This window comes from Bacillus rossius, assembly GCF_032445375.1.
Source record: "Bacillus rossius redtenbacheri isolate Brsri chromosome 9 unlocalized genomic scaffold, Brsri_v3 Brsri_v3_scf9_2, whole genome shotgun sequence".
NCBI classification, from domain to species: Eukaryota; Metazoa; Arthropoda; class Insecta; order Phasmatodea; family Bacillidae; genus Bacillus; species Bacillus rossius.
In genome coordinates, this window is record NW_026962013.1 from 39,228,300 (window position 1) to 39,243,005 (window position 14,706).

Genomic DNA, 14,706 nt, shown 5'->3' on the forward strand with positions numbered 1-14,706 from the left:
TAAGTGTTCGGAACTTTTCGCAAAGAAATGCCTGCCCCTAATCATTTTTTTTTTTGTTTCTTGTCCTTCGGGACGTATCAGAACCACCTGTGGTCAGATGAGAACTCGGTTCAAGTTTATAGTGGTATGCATTCCACCCTGTCTTCAAACAACAACGCGAATTTTGGATGTATATACTAATTTAAAATATATCAATTTTATGTATATGTATATATGTACACACATATACAGCAGAAACGACTCCGCTACAGTTTTATCATATGCACGGATAGCTGAGACGCTGGGCTGCGAGTACCGACCGGCTAGGGAAGATTGGATTCCAGTATCGGAATGCGAGCTCTAAATTAAAACTTGTCTCGGCGCGATACAGGCAGGAGAAAAAAGAGGAAAGTGTCTGTAATGCAACACCTGGTGACCAACAATAGCCCGCGTTGTGTAGTAGCCAGCAGCCGGCCCTCACGATGACGGAACAAGAGTCTTTATTTAGTTTTTTTTTCTTTCTGTTTTGTTGCCCCATCGTCGGAGCTGTTGGGAGTAGCGCCTCCCGACAAGAGGCGGGATCAATAAACACCGCTCTGCTCTCTTTTTTTCAAACCGCGCTGGCATTCTACAGGATTGCATTTTTTGTTTTTTGCTCGTTGCGTTCTACAGCATGTATCGAAAATACACGTCGAAAACTGTTGGGGCACAAGTGCAGGGACACTTTGGAGAGGCAGGCATGTCAACGGACGGACGGACGTGGATTCATTGGGTAGCAAAGTAGACTTGGGGCACATGTACATCTGCTTCACGTTGGTGATTGGACTACAGTTCTCTTGACGACCCTGAGCCAGTTATAAACGAGGAAAAGAAGCAGTTACCCAATCACGTGAAACCCGTCAAAGGTTGTGAACTTATTATTGACCATTTAGAATTTTCGCAAAAAAAAAAAAAGATATCATATAGGCAAGTTGAGTCTAATCTGGCATGGAATCAATACGCGACATAATCACGGCTCTATAAAATTACATAGGTCTGGAAATGCTTCATTTAATCATTTAAGCCGTTAGCTTGTACAACGGGTAGATCTGATTAATAGGGGCAAGCATATTCAGCAAAAATTATTCCGAAGAGTATGTAGTTAAACGATAAAACATTGTAGTATCGTTTGTGTTCTTCGTGATTGGGCGAGTTTCTTTTAGGTACATGCAGATTGTTACATCACCAATCACTGTAATTCAGTGCGGAAGAAAAAGCGTCCTGAGTGGCTCGGTCAACCGCCATTTACAATGAAGAAACCGCTAGTGCGGGTATAACTTGTTGCAGTGTAATAGGCGTTCAGATTTTTTTTTTCAATAAATGCCTGCCCCTAATGATTAACTATTATTAGAGACCTGTAACATTCGCGATTTCAAATCCCTAAAGGATAGACTCCATGAACCTCTATGCACTCGTGCAAATTACATCTGCTGATTGGTTACCAAATCGTAACACCTGTTTACTGGAATGATCGTGATTCGCTAATTCTTCTGTTAAAGATTTTTCATTGGCCCAGAGTCCTTCAGATAAACTGTGGCCCAATCACTGAAGCAAAATAATGTCAAAAGTATTTGGACTCTATCCTATCGCGGGGAAATTCGATTATTTAAAAGATTTTGATACACTTTGTGTTTACAATAATTTATTTTCCTGTTGGCTCTGATCGGTGAAAATATTTCGCTTCGAACGACACTCCGTCAATAGGAAATATGTAGCAGCTATACAGATACATAGGGACTGGAAAAAAAAACAGGTTTTGGTTACCTTCAGGAAAGACTACACGTTTCTTTTTACACTCTGGAAAATTACTTCAGTTCATTGGCTACTGACTTGTGAGTCGTCTAATCTAGTTTGCCTGTTTGGTAAAGGGTTTCTCATTGGCCCAGAGTCGTCCAGATGAACAATGAACCAATAGCAAAATCAGCTTAAAGGTACGTATATGCAGAGACGGGAAAAATTTGGGGATACATTTCGAGATAGGCTCGAATCCAAACTCGTTTACTTTCATGCTGCTTCTGTGATTGGACCACAGTTTAGCTGAAGGACTCTGAGACAATGGAAAACCCTCATCTAAAGAAGTACCGAATCACGAGCATCCTAGTTAACAAATGTCACGAGTCAGTAGCCAATGAAAATGTGTAATTTGATCGAGCACACAGAGGACCGTGGAGTCTATCCTAGAGGTCAGTAAAACCGCGAATTTTTCTGGTCTCTACGTATATGTATTAAGGGCAGGCACTTTTGGCGAATAAATGTGACCGCTTCTTAGACAGCAAAAAGGTTTGCCCGCGTAAGTAATTTTTCCTTGTAATTGGCGGCTGTCTGCAAGAGAAGTCATTGCCCTGTTTGGCCGGGCCACTCCGGTCTGGATGGCTGTGATTTGTTGGTCGACAATTGAAAAAAACTAAACCAAACACATAACACATACGATGCCTAAGTGTTTTAACACACAGCTGGTCTGGAAATATTTTCGCGAAAAAAAAACATGGCCCTATGTAGGCCTATTAGTATTTCAGCCTACCGCGAAATGATTCCTCGAATTTTATCGGGCTTTACAGATACCCAGGGACATGTCTTTTTCCTGAATAGATTTCGAGACTAGCTGAGAGTTAAAAAACTATAGCATCGCCTGTGTTTCGTTATTGGGTGAGTTTCTTTCATGTACATGCCTACTGCTAGGGACCCAATCACAGTAGTTCAGTGCTGAAGCAAACGTACCCTGAGTGACTCGGTCAAATAAAGAAATGGCTTCTCTTGCAGACGGCCACTAATTGCAAGGAAGAAACTGATGGCACTTGCATACCATGTTGAAATCTAATGGGCGTTCAGATCTTTTTCGCCAAAAAAGGCCTGCCCCTACAGGTACCATGTCATGCCAAAAATATTTCTTCCAGCAGCAAGACTAATAAGAATTCACAGTGAATTAAAGGCTCTCTTGGCGTAATTAATTTTCGCGACAAGGCGCCACCCCTTACTCATGTACTGGATACATTTTATGCGTAATTTCATAGCGGCGATCATGTTCACTACATAGTAGCTTTTCTGTATGTGTTGTGCAATGGCTAGAGACCTGTCCGATTAGCGTTATTGTTAGGAGAGAGACTGAAATGCGTACCATTATACATTTGAACATCGTTCAAATTAAACCAAATGCAATTTTGAATTGCGCCGTAAGGACGAAAAACCAATACAACACTTCAAAATTCTAATAAACCAATCAAAAGCCATCCGGCTGGAAGGTAGGATGTGTCAGCAGCCACTGGACAGTAGACACAGACTTATTTGTGTGCAAATTTGTGTCAGAGTTTTTCCTGGAATCAGAAAATTACTATACTCTTTCAAGGTCTCTATTAATTTTCATAAAAACTAATCCGTACTATATATACTAGCATTAAAATTATTTTAATTGAAGTATTACAAAAAAAGTATCTCGTAAAATAAATATTTATCAAACGAACCAAAAAAATTAAGGGTGTGAAATCTGATGTTGAATCCTGCAATTTCACACGAATCGCTTTTTTTTCTTCTTTCAATTATCTTATATTTTTCCGGCTACACGGCTATTTCAATTAACTGTCACGCCCCGTTGCGCGTAAAGGATCACGTTTGCCGGCACGGACGGAAATTTGTGGTCGAATTATTCAAGCCCTCTTTCATCTGCGCGAGCGGGAACTAATCCCCGCAGCTGGGTTTCTGATGAGACGCCGACAGTCGCAGCGAGAATGGCGCCGATTTCCACGGCTATTCCTTACTGTCGTCGCGTCGCATCCGGCCTGGCTATTCCTGGTCCACCCAGGTCGCCGCGTCGCCGGGCGGCTCTGATTCTTTAAAAACTGAGTTGGTCTCCACGTCTCGTCAAATACGGAAAATTCGCGGTTCAACGACCTCTAGGTTAGACTCCACGATCCCCTACATACTTGGGCAAAACGTCACATGCTTATTGGCTCTTTTTCGGAAAGTTTTTCCATGGCTCAAGATTCCTTCAGATAAACCGTTAGCCAAATACAGAATCAATATAAAGTTACATCGGTTTGGAATTAACTTGCGAATTTTCCTGGCCTCTACTTCTTATGTACAAGTCATTAATCTGGTAACTTTGTTATTAGTATTATTTTTAAAAAAATTACTCTGCTAACTTTAAAGTTATCATAAAAGTTAGTTCAGTTAATACAAATGTATTTACATGTGTATCTGTTCCTACGAAAACTTTTGGAAGTGAGAAAAAAATTACGGAACGTTCCGACTCTAGCGACGATGTTTGACGGCTACCCTTGAAGAAGTAATTTCGAAACTGTTCTGTAGGCCTAAACATCCCCCTCGCCCAGTGGATGGGGAAACCCCCAGATAAACAGGGCAGCATCGCCTCGTTTGTCGTTTCCCAGTCGGACGTGTCGGAAGCGTCCTGCCCTCCTGGTTGGGCGTGGCTCTGCGGCTGGAGTCGGGGTCGGAGGATGAAGAAGTACGAATTAAAAACCTTCCCTCCCGAGCGGAGAGGCGCTGTGGGATCCCGCCCAAGAGGCAGTAGGGGATGCCTGCCCCAGCCGATACCTCCCCTTCCCTTCTAAGGCCCCCCCCTCCCCCGGGTTCACCCCTGACATTAACGACATTAATGACCCCACGTAAAGAACTCGCGACTGGAGAGCTATGGCCTCGGGGGACCTGGTGAGGGTTTTCTTCTGGATGGTACAGGAGAAGGGGAGGGGGATAGGGGCGGACAGGTAGCGGCGGTGGCTTTTCCCATCGCCAACAGGTGTTGCGTCTCTTCGCGCCTGGTTCACACGTGCGCGCAACGCCGCCATCTCGCGCCGATAACTACACACCAGCGCGCCGCCAACGGTAAATCCCCCAGAGGCCGTTTCACCCCTCCTCTCGCGGAACGTAAAAACAAATGATTATTTTTTGCTTAGGTTCAAACAACTCAGGTTAACCGTTAGGGTGGATTTTATTTATTTATTTCTACACGTACGATATTTAAGCTCAAGACCAGTTCACAAGTTCTCGTGACTTGCTTGAACACTGAGCATTGGTATTAAAGAACACAATTACCTAAATTTAAAAAAAATAATACGCAAAATAAAGTAATGTTAAAAAATTATGTAAAACTAAGTTTGAAAACCTGGTTTGAAAAAATATATATTGCACATTGTTTAACAAACACTTCTTTCCTCGACGAAGGATCTGTTTTTGTTTCGGTTTGTTAACTTTTTTGTTATTTTTTGTTCAAAAAGTTTTTTAATAATATTTCGACGAGGCCGCAATGAATATTAGAAAAAAATGTCCATACAAAATAATAATTTCTATCTTGGTAATTAATTATCTATTTAAGTGCTATATTTAAATAATGGTCAACTACGCACTAGTACCTGTAAAGTACTCTTTATATTTTGTAGAAAGACCGCGTTCTCATTTGACCATATGTAATTTTGACACGCCTTTAAGGACAAGAAACCAATAACGTAATTACCAAAATTAAAATCACTCAATCACAAGCAATCCAACCGGGAGGAAAAATGTGTCTGCAGCTGATGGAAAATACATACAGTCTTGGAGTTCATCCTTCACAACGTGAACTTGTAGGTCCCCACAAATCGTGTTTTGCTAACATTATAAAATTTTTTGTGGAAAGTTACCATTTGGCTAACCCAAACCAGTAGGTCACTTCAGGTTTTGTTGAAAATTTTATCACCAGATATGTACTTACTGTCGTCTAAAAAACTATGAATTTTTCAAAAATAAAAAAGCGATGTTTTATTATTGTGCTACAGATTCACAACACTGTTGGGTATTTTCAGTTTGATAAATTTCTTCGGCTAAATTTGTACCAAATGAAACAATTTCAACTTAAGCCTATATGTTCCTAAACTTCCAGCGAATTACTTCCTTGTCATAAAAAAACTTCTTGAATTTTTATCAACAGATTGCAATAAATATTTTGTATTATATATTATTGTTGGTGGATCGTCAGAGAATTTGAAGGAAAAAAAAAACCAATGGGGAGGGTATTTTTCGGGAAATAAATATGAACACTCACTAGAAAGAAATATAGCCATTCACGAAAAACAGACGATGCTATAGTGTTTCACCTCACAGCTGGTCTCAAAACATATTTGCCGCTTCTCCCCCGCGTTTAGGGCCTTAGCCATACAGCAAGTACGTGCAAGGAAATATATATCAACGTTCATAAACGTTTAACGGGAAGTAATTTATTTATATCTTGGTTGTGGTTTGTACCGTATAAATATGTATTTTCTCCTTTGATTTTAGATTTACCCTAAAAAATTATAGGAGAGTTACCATAGCTCCATTGGTAGAGACATTTAACTATCGTTGAGGGAAAAAAACGGCTATTTGTTAGTGTTCATTACACTTTGTTTATGTACAGCAATCGGTACACCTTTAGTGAATTTCTTTTCTTCGTTTGCTAATTCCCTGAAACTTTGTTTTAAGTTTGCCAACGAAGAACATGGCCGTCAGATTCAAAGGGCTCTGAAATATAATTACCGTGTCTTCCCTTTCGACACGAAATCAAAAACACCTTTTCACAGAGTACGCAAAAACTCTACTCACTCCTTCAACATGCCGAAGACCCATGCGACGTGCATTCGTAGTCAGATGATTATACAGACATTTTTATTGGGACTAAGCTATGAAAGTACATGATAGTTAAATTTTCAGTAACCATTAACCGTACTTTTATTTTTTTAAACTTTTTTATGCTAAGGAGATTTTGCTAATAATAATGTTTATGCGGTAATGCAATATCTCAAAACACATAATTTGCCATATAATTCTCAAGCACAGAGTGAAAAAAAAAATGTAGTTGGAAGAATCAAAATGCTGTACTCACAACACTTACAAACTGTTAGTTACAGATTTAACTATAAAATTTTCTGTTGTTACCACGTAACTGTTACTACAAGACAATACATGTTAGGTAACTTACTAGGTGTGGCTTAGAAATTTCTGTATACGAATGATTCCATGTTTCTATTGGAGTTTGTATTATTGCTATACCTCGTAAACCTGTTACAGAACATTTTCTCTTGTGGTTTGATTTCTGATTATTCTCAGTGAACATTTACACAAAGTAAAAACAATTTTGTGGCTGTGCAGGGATAAAACGACGCGGAAATAAATTCATGTGCCACTGTGGCTAAACGTTTTCAACTTAGATACACGCTAAAGTCTCTCCTGCATTAACCCGTCCATCCAATTTATTTAATCAGGAAGGTACGTCAACATCAATTTAAAAAATAGCGGCACCGTGGAATTAGTGGTCAAGAGGACTGCTATCTGCGGGATTTAGTCTACAACTCCAGTAAGTTATTTAATGGTAAATTTTTATCGCCATTTTAACTGACGAAGAGTATTTTAATTTTACGAACAGGATTATAAATCATGATTGCTGCTTAATAGCTTTAAAGTGGAAAACGGGTTCTCCTAGATTTCTCTTCGTAAGACGCGCGTATTAAATTACGGCGTACGGGAAAAATTGCATGGGACCGAAGGTAACCTGTAATAATAAAACTTGAAAACGTGATGTCATTAAAATTCGGCTGGCGATGTTTCGAAGGCGTCAACGCGGCGCTGTTATCGATGCAGCGCGTTTACTTGGAACATTGCCCAAATGGCAACGTCGCGGACATGAGGTCAAAGAACTGCTGCAGTTAGTATGCCTAATGTGTAGAGAAACTCAACAATTTCTGGTACCTGGATCAACTCCACACAAACTATCGGTGTCTTTTGTCAAGAACCACACATAACTTAGAAAGTCACAACTTAGAACTGTCATAACTTAGAAAACTTGGAAAAATCCACGTAACTTAGAAACACACAACTTAGAAAGATCATAACTTAGAAACACACAACTTAGAAACACACAACGCAGAACCACACAACTTAGAAACGTCATAACGTAGAACTATCACAACTTAGAAAGACACAACTTAGAACTGTCATAACTTAGAAACATTCAACGCAGAACCACACAACTTAGAAACGTCGTAACGTAGAAAGTCACAACTTAGAACGATCATAACTTAGAAAGTCACAACTTAGAACTATCATAACTTAGAAACACACAACTTAGAAACACACAACTTAGAACTGTCATAACTTAGAAACACGTAACTTAGAAACACGCAACGCAGAACCACACAACTTAGAGACGTCGTAACGTAGAAAGTCACAACTTAGAACTATCACAAGTTAGAAACACACAACTTAGAACTGTCATAACTTAGAAACACGTAACTTAGAAACACGCAACGCAGAACCACACAACTTAGAAACGTCGTAACGGTGAAAGTCACAACTTAGAACTATCACAAGTTAGAAACACACAACTTAGAACTGTCATAACTTAGAAACACGCAACGCAGAACCACACAACTTAAAAACGTCATAACGTAGAAAGTCATAACTTAGAACCGTCATAACTTAGAAAATTCTAAGTTATGTGTTTCTAAGTTGTGTGTTTCTAAGTTATGACAGCACCCCTCTTTTGTCCACTGGATGCTGCCACATGTTACCTGCCGGCCGGAGATTGCACGTGATTGGGCCATTTGAATATTGTAGTGTTTTTGTTTTTGTTTTCTGGTTTTTCGGGCCGTGTCAAAACTACTGATGATTAGGGGCATGCAAATTTCGCGAAAAGATTCCGAAACTAGCTGAAAGTTGAAACACTGTAGCATCATCTGTGTTTCTTAATTGGGTGAGTTTCTTTCAGGTCAATGTAGATTTTTACAACACCAATCACCGTGAGTCAGTGCGGAAGCAAACAAGTCCTGATTGGCCCGGTCAAATAAGGCATTGACTTATCTCGCAGACGGCCGCCAATCACAAGGAAGAAACCACTGGTACGGGTATACTTTGTTGCAGTCTAATAGGCACTCAGATTTATTCGCGAAAAATCCTGCCCCTACTTATGGTCTAACTAGAACGCAGTGCAAGCGTATAATGGCATGCATTCTAGCCGCTCTTTAAATAATAACAGGAATTCTGCAGGTCTCCCAACTATCTATTCCGCGTCACGAGCACAGTCTACAACTTCACTGATTTCATAGATTTAAAGCCCATTTACATTGGGTGAAATCACTAGCTATTCCTCGACAGAGAAACAAACTCTCTGAACGAATGTTTATGCGCAGTGAGAGTGATCCTCGTTTACTCGCTTACAGAAAGGTTTGCCGTGAAGTTATATTTGTATTCTTAAATATTGTTCTCATTATATCTGTATTTATGTATTTGTTTTTATTGTGTTAGTTTAAAATTAATGAGAAAACATAATTATTATTATTATTATTTTAAAATTTCAGTTCTTCTACGATCCCATACGTAAATATTTCTTCACAAAAATCTGAAACTAGCAAAAAAAAAAGTCAACATGGTGGAATAAACTGAACCCAGAATCTTCAAAAGGTACTGCAGTATAAAATATTAACGAAAAAATAAAAGTATATATTGATCAGCCAAACGTGTTTCTCCTTTCAAATATGTTAAACACAGCAAATAAAATCTCATTTCAGTCAAGGAGGCTTTCTTGTTAACTGAATTTATACAACGTTAACCAGTCTAAACTGTCTCCGAGTATGGAAATACAGAGATTTTACTTTAGGATCATTGGGTGCCAGAATTAAAGCTTCTGGTATACCCCAAATAGTGTGATGAATGGGAAAATGTCACGAACCTTCATGAGTAATTTATAGTTTTCCTAAATATAAAGGAAATATTAATTATTGGAGCCACAATTAATTCGCGGATTCATTGGGTGGTAAAGTACACTTGAAACACATGTACATCTGATAGTACACGTTGGTGATTGAACTACAGTGCTCTTGACACGAGACTTAATCATAGGCCTAAAAAGACAATTGTGGTATAACCTGGAGTGAAATAATACGCCAAATAATCCTCCCTGCATTAGATAATAGAAATATTAATATCCAAAACACGTACCTATGTACATGCATAAATACACATATATGCCATCACAGCACTATAACTATATGTATGCCATACTGCATATGGTGTGTGTGTGTGTGTGTGTGTGCAATTCTGTAAGTCTTTCCATCAACTAAATAAAACCTCAGTTTTGTATTTATGTTCCGCTCATGTTCTCCACTACGATCCCAGGTGATTTTGCCACGTGGCGAAATATTTCCTATAAACATACGCCAAGTCCTTGGGAGACTGTTTCACATTTGTTTATATTTTTTCCCATCTCTACTTTCAACTCCTTCTCCACGGTTTTTTTTAAATTTGAACGTGTTATTAACGAAATGTGAACAAAGTCCTCAATTAATCGCGTTGGCAAACGTGTGACGAGGCAGTTACGGTGCGCTAATGGTGGGGAGGGGGTGAGAAGGGGCATATGCTCCGCCTCCTTCGCCACCTCCTGTATGTACTTCCGGCCACTAAGTGACAGCGGATACAAATGGGCCGCAGGGCTACGGGAAGCGACGGGCATGATTCAAACGGGCCGAGAAATCGGGGTTTCAACGCTTGTGCAGCCAGACCTTATTATTTTATTTTATTTATTTTTTTGTTGTTGTAATGATGTTCCCGGGCACTTCGCACCTCCCGTCATGGCGCGGGCCGAAGCCACCCAGGGCGGCGACAAACGGAGCGGGTGTCCTTAAGGCCCGAGTTGCCACGGCTGTGATCGCACGATTCTCGACCTTAACGGCGCGCTCTCGCCGCGGGTTTCCCAATCGCGGCGAGATGTGAAATATCATTTACATTAGTCGGGCGCGTGAGTAATGGGTGTCACGTGGGTGGGGTTTCTGGCGATAAATCTAGCAGTGGGGGACCCCCCTCCTTTTACTTCCCTTTCCCCCCTGTCTTAAAAAGGAAGGTGGGTGAGTACGTGGATATCTTTAAGGGGGGGGGGGGGAAGGGGTGGTTGTGCGGCTAATGAGAGATACCCATCTCCTCAAAGGGCTTCCCCTTCATTTCCCCTCCCCCTCTCCATCATCCTTCAGCGGGTGGATGAGGTATTACGGGTTATCAGTTACCCGCAGGTGGAACAGCTGATTTGATAAATCGCCATGTCTTAACAATTACACTTTTAACTGGTCCGCGCTGTTCGTGGGCGGAGTACACGCGCGCGTACTCACAGTCGATACACAGTTGTTTGTTAAGATTTGGCAGTAGCTTAATAATTGCTACTTTGGTGCGCATATTAAAAAAAAAAAACAGAAGCTCCACTTCACACGTAACAAGTAGTTATTTTATAGCTGTAACTGTGGCATCCAACCTTAGGCAAATTAAGGCTCTCTTGTCCCCCCCCCCCTCAAAGTTTGGCAATGGGATTTCTATGCCATTGATTTCTTTTTAGGAAATTTTTGTACGAAAGTTTTACTACGTAAACATTGCGCATGGTGTTATCTTGCTGATGGTTAAAGTCTCACAGATTAATTCTACTCCAGATTGGACACAACTTGCCTATGTGTGTGTAGAATGCTCATTGGTCGATAACAAAGTAGCTTTCTTTAGCGGGTTACACGTGATTGGATAACCACTTATGTTCTTTGTTTATAACTGTCTCAGGGTCGTCAAGTTTGTGTCCAGATCACTATAGTGCTTCAAATCTACTTTGCTACTCGCCCAATTCGCGAAATATTCGGGGTTCTACAAATGATCCTCACCATTTTTTTCTTCATTAATTTATTGCGTCATGGTAACTCTCTAGAAGTTGGTTTTAAGTTTTTATGCACATTAGAATTTAGTCACATTCAAATATTTTTTTTTTGCAAAAATTCTTGAACTACTAAAATCCAAACAAATTCCAACAAGATAGGCAAAACCGAGTCTTAGGCTCTTTAACCCGGCAAGTAACCCGCTCTTCATGTGTTTTTGCCCGGGAGAACAATATTATCCCACCTTATGATCACGCAAGAAATTTACATATGTAGTATATGCTGTGACTATATTAATCCTACTTTATATCTGCTCTTAGATCTAAACCTTTATGTTGGTATGCTAGGAGATTGTTTTCAACTGTTTATGTTTCAATTTATAAATATATTAACTCTCGTATTATTTATTAATATTTTTATAAATATTTATTCAATAGCTGTGGTCATTATCGAGTTTAATGGCTTATGTATTTTTCTTAGCTATTCATAATGTTCTGTTTCGTATTCGCCTTCGCTGTAAATAGTTCCACCTTCTTCAAGCTTTCTTGCGCTTCATCGTCGAAGTGTGTCTTATATTTCTACTATCTTCGTCCGTTTCCTTCTCTGTGTTTCAGGATCTCACTTACATATTGCGTGTTCGTATATCTTCTTTATTAATTTATCTATCTTATAAATGAACTCTTTCTTCGCAGTCTAGATTCTGCTAATCTTATCTTGAGTATCCTTTCTTACTTTGCCGTCTCTTTCTCCTATCGTACCTCCTTCTTCTGTTTCTTTTTGACGTGACGTCTAATAAATCTATGAACGCCGGCTGCATGCACGAAAAAGTGTCCCGTTACGCACATTGTCCCGTTTCGCTGTGTCCCGTTTAGCTCATTTTATATTTCACTTTGCTAACCTGAACCTCCTAGCATTGCGACCGAGTCCGTGGCGTAGTTCTGTTTACATGCATTTCAATGTAACATTTTCATTGCTCTTTGCTTACCCGTTCCTCCTAGCATTGCTGCAGAGTCCGTGGCGCAAATATATTATTTTTGACTGCATCTTGGTGTTGGGTAAGCCATTTTCCTTCACATCATCCTTGAAACACTCCCATTCGTTTCCTACTTTTCCTATCATCGTCTTATCCTTAACAGAATAACACATATTGGAAAAAGTTAAATATCAAACATGTATAAAAGTTACAGTTAAAATAATCTCTTCGTTAAAGTAATAAACATATTTGAATTAATGAGTGCAAATAAAAGTATATTTATCAATTAAATTGTATATTTAATTTCACTCCTTTGTATCCATACAAAATAGTGATAATTCAATAAAAATGATTCAATTTTATTCATAAAAGTATGCAATCATTTCATCAATGTTTTGTTATGACGTTGTCACGTTAAACAATCGTCCGTAAACCGACTTTATACAGACAACCAATTTTTTGGTCACTACCCCACTTCTCCTCAGGCCCTTGAGAAGCCGTTATGAAGCGACCCTCGCCAACCGTCTTGCATGTGATTCGTGTGAACCAGTGCATCAAAGCGTGTGTAATTCAGAGTTAATTTAGTGTTTGATATGCGTTTTTATAAGCATATTTTCTCTTTCAAATATTTCGCGTTTATGTCATTTGCCATCTGTTTATGTTAAATTATGTTTTTCGCAAGGTCCGTTTCCCACGCGGAACCCCATCGGCTCGTGCCATCTCTGGCGCGAGTCATAACTTAGAACTATCATAACTTCGAGCGTAGAAATACGAAATGCCGAAACACACAACCTAGAAACACATAACATAAAACTGTCATAACTTATAAACACGGTTCTTAAAAACACACAACACGAACAACATAACTTAGAACCATCATATTTTAGAAACACACAATTTAAAACTATCACAACTTACAAACATAAACCTTAGAACTGTCATTACAGAGAAACACAATTACATAGAAAAACAAATCAAAAAACCGACATAACTTGAACACACGTTACTTAGAAACAAACAACGCTGAACCAAATCTTTAAGGATCCTTAGAACTTAGAAACACACACAAGATAGAATCTTCTATCTTATGTATGTTTTCTAAGTTGTGTTTTTCTAAGTTAGGACAGCACCCTTAAGCTATACGGCTACAGATTGAATTATGTACAGTCTAAACTCTACGAATATTTCTGTTCTTGTGATATGCTTCTATTGCGTACGGTACTTAAGGGTTAGGATAAATTAGGTTATGTTTATGTCATCATTGGTTAGGTTAAATTATGTTTATCTAGTGTAGATTTGGACAGCCACAGCTGGACAGGTTACGAGTGAACTTTATACACTTTTAAAAATAGTATCCTGATATTTGAATAAAAATGGTTACAAAGTATCGACAGATTCTCGTCAATTTACTGTTATCTTCGAAAACTGTACGTGTTTTAAGTTCACTTACTTATAATAATGTAATGGTATAATTGACTACAGCAAAACCACTTTTATATCCTTCTGCGTATGCTTTTCTACCCTGTTTATAACGGGGGGGGGGGGGGGGGGGGGGGGAAATTCGGTAGTCAAAATACGGCGTAGTTTTTACGAAGTAACAGTTATCTAAAATAACGAAGAACGCTTATATAATTTCAGGTGAATTTTTTGTTGCAAAGTCCGTAAATATATACTGTAATTTCTAACAGCGCATGGGAAAAAAAAAAGTGAGCTAATCTTTCAGTACTCGCCAGGAATGTTTAATACCCAACCACGGTAAAAAGCAAATTCACGTGATCTCGTGTTGCAATTATACTTATAATACGAAACTCGGACACGAAAATGTACGTAGAAATCTTATAAATAACGCGAATCACACCGGCAGCTACGATGACTATCGAATCATTCGATTTACAGAGCGAAAGGTTAAACCATGTAACGAGACTGCTCCTATAAAAGCGAAAAATACAAAAAAATAATTAAAAAAAGACGACTTTGAACTTGATTTTTCGAAAAGTAATTTTTATTGAAATGCTACCGATTTTGTTGGCATTTACTGAACAGTTGATATAATAACCTTTTTTTTTTTCCTTTGTC

General features: G+C 39.1%; 1 protein-coding gene across 1 annotated transcript in view; it reads left to right on the forward strand.

Annotated features, from left to right (window-relative positions):
* Nucleotides 1–14,706, forward strand: part of LOC134542908 (protein gooseberry) — a 173,790-nt gene that overhangs the window by 94,787 nt on the left and 64,297 nt on the right. The gene's annotated exons all lie outside the window — the stretch shown is intronic.